This window comes from Malus sylvestris, chromosome 16 (assembly GCF_916048215.2).
Source record: "Malus sylvestris chromosome 16, drMalSylv7.2, whole genome shotgun sequence".
NCBI lineage: Eukaryota > Viridiplantae > Streptophyta > Magnoliopsida > Rosales > Rosaceae > Malus > Malus sylvestris.
Genome location: NC_062275.1, coordinates 13,572,385 through 13,584,366, shown reverse-complemented (window position 1 = coordinate 13,584,366; position 11,982 = coordinate 13,572,385). Strand labels below are relative to the sequence as shown.

Here is an 11,982-nt window from a genome sequence, read left to right as displayed (position 1 = left end):
CAACAACAACAACAACAACAACAACAACAAAGCCTTTTCCCACTAAGTGGGGTCGGCTATATGAATCCTAGAACGCCATTGCGCTCGGTTTTGTGTCATGTCCTCCGTTAGATCCAAGTACTCAAGTCTTTTCTTAGGGTCTCTTCCAAAGTTTTCCTAGGTCTTCCTCTACCCCTTCGGCCCTGAACCTCTGTCCCGTACTCCTACTCCTTCTGTGCACATGTCCAAACCACCGGAACCGATTTTCTCTCATATTTCCTTCAATTTTGGCTACTCCTACTTTACCTCGGATATCCTCATTCCCAATCTTATCCTTTATCGTGTGCCCATACATCCCACGAAGCATCCTCATCTCCGCTACACCCATTTTGTGTACGTGTTGATGCTTCACCGCCCAACATTCTGTGCCATACAACATCGCTGGCCTTATTGCCGTCCTATAAAATTTTCCCTTGAGCTTCAGTGGCCTACGACGGTCACACAACACGCCGGATGCACTCTTACACTTCATCCATCCAGCTTGTATTCTATGGTTGAGATCTCCATCTAATTCTCCGTTCTCTTGCAAGATAGATCCTAGGTAGTGAAAACGGTCACTTTTTGTGATCTTCGCTAGATTGCTCCGGTCATTAGTGTGGATAAGTATATAAATGGATAGAGATAGGAAAGCAAACACAAGATGTACGTGGTTCACCCAGATTGGCTACGTCCACGGAATAGAGGAGTTCTCATTAATTGTGAAGGGTTTACACAAGTACATAGGTTCAAGCTCTCCTTTAGTGAGTACAAGTGAATGATTTAGTACAAATGACATTAGGAAATATTGTGGGAGAAAGATCTCGTAACCACGAAACTTCTAAGTACCGGAGTGTGGTATCGTCTTGACTTGCCTTATCTGTCTCATAGGTAGATGTGACATCTTCTCTGGAAGTACTCTTCCTCCATCCAGGGGTGGTATCTGTAACTGGTGGAGATGCACAAGGTAATGTATCAATTTCACTTGAAGCTTGTAGTTTCAGGCTTGGTCAAGCGCGATACAAACCATGTAGTAGAAGTCCCCCAAGTCGCCGGGCTAGGGGATCTGCTGAAAGAGGTGACAGACAAGGTAAGCAATCAGAGCTCCGGCTGATTGTTCACATTCTCCCTATCTTGCAGGCAGCATGAAGGATAAAGAGAAGAAAAATGAGAAGAGATGATATGGGATACTTTTGCTTTTGAAGAAGTAACTTTCCACAGGCTTATTCTTGAACCGGGCTGGAGGGTTTTCTGGTTTCCTCCAGAGTATAAGGCCGACTGAAGAATTTGAGGGTCAAAACAAGTCCATCAAATCTAGAGTACGTTCGACCCTGCTGATATGAGATACTTTTGCTTTTGACAGAGTAGTGGATGTATTGGCACGTATGCTGTTACGCTTATCTCTACATGCTTCCTTGTATCCTTCTCACTTGCCCTATCTGTTCCTCAGGCAGATGCGGTATCTTCCCTGGAAGCATAAGATGTTGAAGATGAGTACTCGAGAGCAATGCCAGGTAAGTAATCAGGTAAGGGGTTCCAGGCAGTCAGTTCCTGGCTGGAAGCTTGATTCCAAGTGCTGACTGATTGCTCTTTTTCTCCTTGTCTTGCAGGTAAGAACAAGGCCAAAGGAAAAGACAGGGAAAAAACATGATATGGGATACTCTTGCTTTTAACCTTGATGATATGAGATATTCTTGCTCTAGTATAGCTTGTTTACAGAGGTATTATCAGGGGGAAAGAAAGCTGAATATTTCGAAAGGCTTCGTTGGGAGTGCCCTCTCAGATAAGAGAAAGAGTTGAACATTTTTGCAGGTCTGCCTGTCCGTTAGGGATGGAGGTCGACATATATAGGAGTCTCCCTAACATCAAGTAATAATGCTATTCCTTTACCCTGCTTGGTCATAGCACGGTAGTGGGAGCTGCCAGCTTCACATGTTTTAACTCTGTCAAAGCACTTTGAAAAAGTGGTATGTGGTATCTGGAAAGCTGATGTTGCGTGTGAAGATTACAGACAAGCTTTATCCAAGGAGATCCAGCTCTTGAAGTTGGGAAAGTGGTGCCTCTTCGGTTTTCGAACAAGCAATCCTGTCGGGGATCTGGCTCTCGAGATTCGGAGAACGATGCCTCTTCGATTTTTGAGAAAGCAATCCTGCTGGGGATCTGGCTCTCGAGATTCGGAGAGCGGTGTCTCTTCGATTTTTGAGAAAGTAATCATGTTGGGAGTCTGGCTCTCGAGATTCGGAGGGCGGTGCCTCTTCGATTTTGGAGCAAGCAATCTTGTTAGGAGTGTTTTCTCGAATGTGAGTAAAGGTTGGGCATGTTTGCTAGTCTACCTTGCCACGAAGCACAGAGGTTGACACACAGGGACTTTCCAATTATCCAGTAGTGGTACTATTCCTTTACCATCTCTTCGATTTTTGAGAAAGTAATCATGTTGGGAGTCTGGCTCTCGAGATTCGGAGGGTGGTGCCTCTTCGATGTTGGAGCAAGCAATCTTGTTGGGAGTGTTTTCTCGAATGTGAGTAAAGGTTGGGCATGTTTGCTAGTCTACCTTGCCACGAAGCACAAAGGTTGACACACAGGGACTTTCCAATTATCCAGCAGTGGTACTGTTCCTTTACCCTCTCTTCGATTTTTGAGAAAGTAATCATGTTGGGAGTCTGGCTCTCGAGATTCGGAAGGCGGTGCCTCTTCGATTTTGGAGCAAGCAATCATGTTAGGAGTGTTTTCTCGAATGTGAGTAAAGGTTGGCATGTTTGCTAGTCTACCTTGCCACGAAGCACAGAGGTTGACACACCGGGACTTTCCAATTATCCAGCAGTGGTACTGTTCCTTTACCCTTGTGGGTAATAATATGGTAGCTAGACCTTCAAAATTTATGTGTCTAAACTTTGTTAGTGTTGTTTCTTTGCAATTCTTTTACCCTTCTTGGTCAGAGCGATGTAGCGGGAGCTGCAAGCTTCACGTGTCTCAACTTTGTCAGAGAACTTTGGCAAAGTTATCTGTGGTACCCATGAGTTACTGTTGCGTATGGGAAGTTGGTGATTGAACAGTACGATTCATGTGCTTTCTACTTCGCCAGAAATCTTCGACAGAATGCCCATAATTTCCGCAAAGCTGAGTGTGCGTGTGACAGGTGCTGACAAGGCTGGAAAAGTAGGTGTCTCTTCGATTTCTGAGATCGGCTCTCATGGTCTCTTAACAGCCCAGCTTTTGAGAAAGCAAGCCTCTTCGATTTCTGAGATCGGCCTTCGTGGTCTTTGAGCAGCCCAGCTTTTGAGAAAGCAAACGCCTCTTCGATTTCTGAGATCGACCCTCGTGGTCTCTGAGCAGCCCAGCTTTTGAGAAAGCAAACGCCTCTTCGATTTTTGAGCAGACGCCTCTTCGATTTCTGAAGCTTCGTCGAGTGCAGATTTTTATAGGGGCTAACATTAAGTTCCAAAACACACTTGAATATCCACCAGTAGAAGCTCCATTCTTGCACTTCTAAGATCTTGATTTGTCCGACCTCTTCTCTCTTCAACACCTTTGAAAATGTCTGGCCCCTCCGACCGTCGTTTTGACTTGAACCTTGTTGAAGAGGCAGCCCCGCCTTCTCCAGACAACATATGGCGCCCATCCTTCGTCTCCCCTACTGGTCCTCTTACCGTTGGGGATTCCGTGATGAAGAATGATATGACCGCTGTGGTAGTGGCCAGGAACCTTCTCACTCCCAAAGATAACAGACTACTTTCCAAACGGTCTGATGAGTTGGCTGTTAAGGATTCTCTGGCTCTCAGTGTTCAGTGTGCAGGTTCTGTGTCTAATATGGCCCAACGCCTATTTGCTCGAACCCGCCAAGTTGAATCATTGGCGGCTGAAGTGATGAGTCTCAAACAGGAGATTAGAGGGCTCAAGCATGAGAATAAACAGTTGCACCGGCTCGCACATGACTATGCTACAAACATGAAGAGGAAGCTTGACCAGATGAAGGAATCTGATGGTCAGGTTTTACTTGATCATCAGAGATTTGTGGGTTTGTTCCAAAGGCATTTATTGCATTCGTCTTCTGGGGCTGTACCGCGTAATGAAGCTCCAAATGATCAACCTCTGATGCCTCCTCCTTCTAGGGTTTTGTCCAGTATTGAGGCTCCGAATGATCCCCCTCCGGTGCCTTCTCTTTCTGGGGCTCTACCGACTGCTGAGACTTTTCCTAAGCAACCTTTGTGAAGGCTCCCTCTTGTTTGTTTATTTTGACTCAAGTATATGTACATATTTGTAACTTATCGGGGATATCAATAAATAAGCTTTCCTTCATTTCAACGTATTGTGTTAAATACACCAAAGCCTTCTTCGCTAAGTTCTTTGAATTTTCTTTTGTTGAAGCTTGTATGTTGAAGCTTTGTGAGTGGAGCATATAGGTTGAGGTAGTGTTCCCTTAATTTCCCGAGTGAGGAAAACTTCTCGGTTGGAGACTTGGAAAATCCAAGTCACTGAGTGGGATCGGCTATATGAATCTTAGAACGCCATTGTGTTCTGTCCTGTGTCATGTCCTTCGTTAGATCCAAGTACTCTAAGTCTTTTTTTAGGGTCTCTTCCAAAGTTTTCCTAGGTCTTCCTCTACCCCTTCGGCCGTGAACCTCTGTCCTATAGTCGTATCTTCTAATCGGAGCGTCAGTAGGCATTCTTTGCACATGTCCAAACCACCGTAACCGATTTTCTCTCATCTTTCCTTCAATTTCGGCTACTCCTACTTTACCCCGGATATCCTCATTCCTAATCTTATCCTTTCTCGTGTGCCCACACATCCAACGAAGCATCCTCATCTCCGCTACACCCATTTTGTGTACGTGTTGATGCTTCACCGCCCAACATTCTGTGCCATACAGCATCGCCGGCCTTATTGCCGTCCTATAAAATTTTCCCTTGAGCTTCAGTGGCATACGGCGGTTACACAACACGTCGGATGCACTCTTCCACTTCATCCATCCAGCTTGTATTCTATGGTTGAGATCTCCATCTATTTCTCCGTTCTTTTGCAAGATAGATCCTAGGTAACGAAAACGGTGGGATAAAATCCCAAGGGGCTTTGTGTTTTCCAGACGCAAGTTGCCTGGTCCTCTGAATCAGCTTCAAGATGATTTGAAGAAACTGATGCTTCCTTACACTGCCCTTAAGCTTAAGGTATGCAAATATTCATTCCGGTCTTAATATGTTTTGCAATGCTTTATGATATTTGATTTGTTTAAATTTTAATTGATTTGAAGAACTGATGAAAATCAGAAGTAAGAATCTGAAGTAAAGATCCGCAATGTTTTTACAGGAGAAGAGGCGGAACAATCTTAGAAACTTTTTGATTGTGGCTGGGCCTATGGGGGTTACACATTTCCTCATGTTGTCAAAAACTCCAACTGCGCCATACCTTAGGGTTGCGAGGGCACCTCAAGGCTCAACGATATTTTCATAAGATATGCAAAGGGTTCCATTTCTATTGTCTTTGTGGGTTTTTAGGGGTGCAGATCCTGATTGACAAGGAAGAATAGAAACGGATATAACAACAGTGAGACCAAATGGGAGATCCAATGAAAAAAAAAATATCAATGGATAAACCGAGGCCTATAGATTCCAATTGCCTTACAACCGCCGCCAGAGAGGTCGGATTGTCCAGAGCGCTGCCTCTTCCTCCAGCAACACCGTTGTGTCAGATGTTAAGCTGCAGCTCCAGGAGGAGGACCACATCAATGGCTTCAATCCCATTTCCACTTTTGCTTCCGGTGAGTATTTTAAGCACTTTTACCAAAAATCTGCTTATTTACTTGGGTTTTGTGGGTTTTATTAAAATTGTATGGTTGTTGTTGTAGCGTAAAAAAGTTTGCATCTTTGAATTGATATTTGGAGCAACATACGGTATTTGGATTTAGGGTTGTATAGAAATTGAGTAATTGAAATTATTAGATATCCAATGGAAAATTTCCACTTATTAGATATCCAGTTTGATATTTGGCGGGTAAATTTCCATTCTTTAGATTAGGGTGCACAACAATTGATAAGAGGATAAGTCAGAAATGGAGTGATGAAATGTATTAACTTTTATGACTAATTTCCAAAGAAATTGCAATCTGCCAATCTAAAACGTCAGTTATTTAATATCCGGTTTCATTTATAGTATAAAAGGCAATGGATAAGAGAGATGATGGTTAAATTTGTATTTGTTATGTTAACCATTTGAAGTCTAGAATCTTTAAGTTAATATATTTGACGTGCTGCTATAATTCAATTTCTCTTTTATGTGTTCGAGTGTGGTTCGAATTTGCCAGGAATGTGTCCGGTGAATGGGATGGCCATGGAGCAGACTTTACAAGGGAAGGGTGCCCAATAAAACTTCCCGAGAATTTTGTACCTGCAGCTTACAGGGAGTGGGAGGTTAAGGTTTTCGATTGGCAGACTCAATGCCCCACTCTTGCTAACCCAGATGAGCACATTCTTTTATACAAGAATATAGAGCTACTTCCTGCTGTTGGATGTGAAGCTAATGCTGCCACTCGATGACTCCAGAGATTGTTGATGATCCATTCCAAACTATGTGAGTTTTCAAGGTAAATAATCACTCACCTTATCCTTTTCCACTTACTAGGATTTTCTTAATTTGAATTTTTTTTCTTCAGTTTGATTCAAATTAGTTTTTTTATTTTCCTTTAAATAATTTGGAATTAGGCCTTTTATTTTGTGCGTTTTCTCTGTTATTTCATCCTCAGTTGAAAAGTGGAAGTCCGAACTTATAGCTTAGAGAAAAACCCTTGGTTGAATCAAATACTGGTATGGTCCCTCACATGAGAAAAAAAAAACCAATTTTTTTTTCCTTAAAATTTTTGTTTTTATTATTTTTTTTCCTTCCGCAAATTGTAGTTTTTCTTTGTTGCATTTGTCTGCTACCCTCCACAATGAACGACCTGCTAAAGCTAATGTATTTGGTTTGAAAAGAACAAGACTAATTTTGTCATTAGTATATGCATTTTCACATCAATGTAAACTGACTGATGCAGAAGAGCTAGCCAATTTAACATGAGCGGATATGAGGGAATCTGATTTCAGTGGTTCTACTTTCAATGGTGCATACATGGAGAAAGCTGTCACGTATAAGGCAAACTTTGAGGTAAGAGCTTCGCACTGTACAAATAGATACTAAGATGTGAACGAAGCATAAATAATCTTAGCTACCTATCCTCCAGTTTATGCTTGCATCATGAGATCACCCAAAAGACAAAACCCACCTTTATTGTCAGTTCATTTCCATACAAGTTATCCCGGATTGTTAAGCATTTAGGCCATGCTAAATATGAAGGACTAGATTACACTTGAAGGATTAAGAAAGGGTTGATGTCTAAAGCGTATCCCTAATCTTATCCCCACTAATCCCTTTAAAAATTGTAAGCAGACGTATTGAAATTTATGTATATAACTTTTTTTTAAGAACAGATGTAAATTAGAATCATACGTGGGATAACATACTGGTGGTATATGATTGAACGATGCTAAAGGCTAAGTATGAACTTAGACTATGTGCTGAAAGAAAGTTGCTCATTACTTGTGTATAATTTATTTTGTTTGTTCAGGGAAGAGCACTGTGGTGTGTGCTTTGAGTGGGAGTTTGTACCGCAGGGGAAGCTGTTGTACATTCTTGATGGGGACAATGTCAGGCATGGCTTGAATTGCGACCTTAGTTTTAAAGCCGAAAATCGTGCAGAGAACATTTGGAGGATTGGTAGTATGTGTATGCCTCTTTTTAGATTAACTAGACCATCTTTATAGATTAACTATGGCTTTCTGCTTCATTATGTATTCATGAAACTAATCTCTGCAGTTTTTCAATTCATTTGGGGTATTTGTGATTTTGAATGACACTAAAATTATTTATGGGTTATAGGAACCACCGGTTAAGAAAATGGGTCCAAATTCAGAGCTGCATTTTTCTTCCCTCAAAATAAGAAGAAAACATTTCCTCAACTCCATATTTCAGCACCTCAACTCTAAAGCCTTCTATTTCTTTCTGTTTCTTCAGAGCTAATTTACCCATATTTTATTTGTAAAGTGAAAGATTGGATTTCACATGTTTGAGTACTTCCGGTTTTGTACAATACAAACTTGAGCTTATTGATCCAAATGGCTAGAACAGTATACTCAACCAATTTCATATCCTCTTGGCCAAATAAGAGTATAATACTTGCTACTAAGAAAAATACTTCTATAATAGCAATGTGTTGGTGTGTGGCATGCTCTAATTAGAGATATTTTTGTGTTATAATAAGAAAGCCACAAAGAGAGAGAGAGCGTTTGTTTATTTGGATTTGGTTAATGTTTCAATCGTAAATGTGATGATAGAATGAAAGCTGAGGACACACAAATAATAAATGTAGTTTGGAATTTGTAAGTTACAAGCTTATGGAAAGTAAGCTTTTGTAGTTGTTTAATGACATAGTCAAAGAGTTGTCCATCTAATGTTTACTCTACAATGGCTGTCAATGAACACTATAGTCTCATTCCGTGGGAGAAATTTCAAAGTAAGATGTTAATGTCTGAAACAAGCCTATGTTGAAATTTATTTCATCGTTTTGTTTTTTGTATGATATATTTATTGTTGAAATTTTCTTACTGCTTTGTTTTATAAAAGATTCAGGATGGGGATAATTTAGCTTTCATCGATTGGCATCGTTTTTTAAGTTTTGTCTGTGCTTTTGTTTGCAGGATCAACTTGGGAAAGAACAGAGGAGAGCACAAGTATTATCGATTTATTTGCTATAGTATTGTCCCTCTTCCTCTGGCCTCCTGAAGTGTTTCCATTCCAGTGTCACCATCTTTTGTTTCATTCATTTGTAGAATATATTCTTCTTTTTTCTATGCCTTTATTACCTCATTTTAACTTTGATTATTTGTACTTGATGAGTATTATTAGACCCATTCTCAAAAATTTGCATCCCCTGCTTCTTCCTTATGGTCCTTATACTCAAACATGTGCAAGTTTGTATTTTTCTGAGGGATTGGACTGTTGGGAACTTAGGTACTTTTACTTTTTATATATTTTTGTTGGGTTTTTTCTTTTTCGGAAAATGAGTATTTGATTAATCGCTTGAGTTGCGCTTTCAAAAGGACTGTTAGAAGTTTTGTGTCAATTTGGTTGTGATGGTAAGATTACTTTATGTAACATTATGTTGTGGCATGTGAGTGTCGAACTTTTTTCTTAATTTAATTTCGGAAAGAAATGCGTTTAACAGTAGTCCTATATGATGAAGTTAGCATCCTTATAAGTTGGGAACCTAAAACAATAGTGGTGTACCCATAAATTCCTAATTTTCTCTGCCTCCTTCCCCTCTACTTGCATCAGTTGTGACTTATTTTCTTTTTTGGTTCTATCTCAGGAGTTTGTTAGGGAGAAAGTTCATGAATGAAAGAAATCTAATCGAGAGGTATTTTCTTTTTGGCACATATCATGAATTATGTTTGGGTGTTTAAACAATATTTGCCTAAAAGTATACTCTGTTTTTAGTGGTATTTCAAATAAGGTAACTTCCCCAAACACTGATATTTTGGTTTTCTATTGGCATGTGTTAAACCAGCCTGATTCAGGTTACAAGGTTGAGGGTTGTGGATTGTTGTCATATTGTGGATAGTTAATCATGTTCAATAACCTTAGTTACTGGGCCATTCACTTAAATTTTGGTTTCGAGTTGTAGAGAGACGGCTTTTCATTCTTTCTCAAAATAAGCTTTCATTACAGCTTCAGTTTCACATCATTCATCACCGGATTTGCTAATATAAGTTTTTATTAAGCTTTCTCAAAATATATTGTTGCTTTGTGATGAATGAGTTATCTTTTGCATATAAGACTTTTTGTTTCTCGATACTAAGTCTAAAATGGAGATTTTTGAGTAAAACGTTGATCCAGAATGAGCGAGTTGTGATTTTGTAGTCTTTATATGTTTCCAGATAAAAGTTAGGATCTGCAGAGATTAAAAAGTGAAAAAGGGCGAAGGAAAGCGATGCTGACTCACGAAAGATGGTTCAAATCTCTGTTGGAGGTACATTGGATTTATGTTTCTGATGTGTTAAGTACATTGTTAGAACTATAGATTTGGATTGAACTCAATGTTGTCCGTGTGTATATTGAAATATGTGTGTATATAGATACGTGTGTGTATAGATTTATACACAAGGGGAAGATGGATGGATAGGTGTATGCTTAGTCCGTAAAAGAAGAGAAAACGAAAACCACACCAAACAACTCGCATTTAAAGCTCTTTTTCTTTTTTCCTTTTGACATAAATCTCTCTTTGTTAGATTGCTAGGGGGCTGATTCTTTCTCGAATTTGTGGTGCATAAAAAATGGTTTAGTATATATGTGAAGGGGATGAGAGAAGGCAGATATGAAAATGTTGTATCAGAGATGATTCCTTTACAGAGTTCGGTGCTTACGTTTGTAGCTTTAAGATCGGTGTGGATGTTTCATAACATTCAAGGATCCTCAATTCCAATGTGTTTCATAACAATGAAGGATCCCCGATTCTACTATCAGCGTGGATGTTTCATAACATTGAAGGATCCCCTATTCCAGTGTGGATGTTTCATTGTACAATGTGTTTATATGTTATCTCACTTGAATGTACATAAAAGCAAAATTGCTTATCTTATCGACTTCATTTACTCATGTATCCTCTATTTGTTCATAATTGTGTTGAATTTATTCAACTTAAATGTGTTTTATTCATCCGATTATGCCTGAAACAGTTGGTTCCCGCAGCAACGCGCGAGCTTTTTTTCTAGTATGGACAACGATAGGGAAAAGGGACACCAAAAAACTTTTGAGAAAATCATATTGTGGAGACTTCGAAAATAATTTGTGATATGGAGAATCATGATTTAAAATCTTAGTATAAGCAACCTATTTATAAGATAATTAGTCGTACGAAAAGTCTCAACCCAAAACGATGTAGGCATAGATGCATGAGCAAGAAGAGTAAGTCCAGTCTCCACCAAATGTTTATGTTTACATTTAGTGTATCCATTTTGTTCAAAATGATGTGGACAAGTAAAACAATGATGTATGTCATGATTATCCAGAATTTAAAAAAAAAAAATTAGTATTGATATATTCCCCACCACCATAAGTTTGATAAAATTTAATTTCTTGACTGAACATTTATTCCACCAACTTTTTAAATGAAACAAATGTATTAAAGACTTCAGGTTTCAATTGTAAATGGAAAATCCAAGAATAACAAGAGAAATCATCAATAAAAATAACATAATATTTGAATCAATTAATAGATAAAATGGAGATGCCCATACATTAGAGTGAATTAATTCCAATGAAACGGATGACACTTAACTAGATAAAGAAATGTAATTCCAATGAAAAAGACGACACTAAACTAGATAAAGAAACGGTAACTTATAACTCTTGTCATAAGGCACAATGACACACATAACAGATTACAGCACCAGAGACTGGCAATTTATTCTTAGCTACTAATAAAAACTTTAAAATAGATTCGAAAGGATGACCTAACCTAGAATGCCAAATTGCATCCGACACACGAGTACCAATGAAAGCAAATACGTTATTATTGTAGCATTTAATACTACATAGCATGGAAGAATCTTCCCTTTTCGTTTGAAGAACTTAAATTTCCGAGTTCAACTTTCTTGAACCTCATCGAAAGATTTAATATTTTGAATTATTGTTAGTTTTATCAAGATATTATCAAGGCCTCCCTTGAGGGTAGGCGAAGTAGGCACCCGCCTAGGGCCCCCACTTCGGAGGGACCCCAAATTAAAAAAAAAAACATATATATATATATGTATATATATGTATATATATATATATATCTATGTATATGTATATATATCTATGTATGTATACATATATATGTATGTATGTTAAAAATATATATTATATATATATATGTGTGTGTATATATATATATATATATATAT

At 38.9% G+C, this 11,982-nt stretch overlaps 1 long non-coding RNA gene across 7 annotated transcripts; it reads left to right on the top strand.

Annotated features, from left to right (window-relative positions):
• Positions 1-5,058: 5,058 nt before the first annotated feature.
• LOC126606932 (uncharacterized) lies at positions 5,059-10,734 on the top strand. Of its 7 annotated transcripts, none has more exons than XR_007617415.1 (8): positions 5,059-5,178; positions 5,318-5,768; positions 6,293-6,590; positions 7,038-7,147; positions 8,737-8,792; positions 9,408-9,455; positions 9,976-10,067; positions 10,327-10,734. It is a non-coding gene; the product is annotated as an uncharacterized LOC126606932 (long non-coding RNA). The 7 variants fall into 7 exon arrangements; XR_007617418.1 differs by adding an exon at positions 7,608-7,756 and having other exon boundaries at positions 8,737-9,455; XR_007617416.1 differs by adding an exon at positions 7,608-7,759 and having other exon boundaries at positions 8,737-9,455.
• Positions 10,735-11,982: the final 1,248 nt, after the last annotated feature.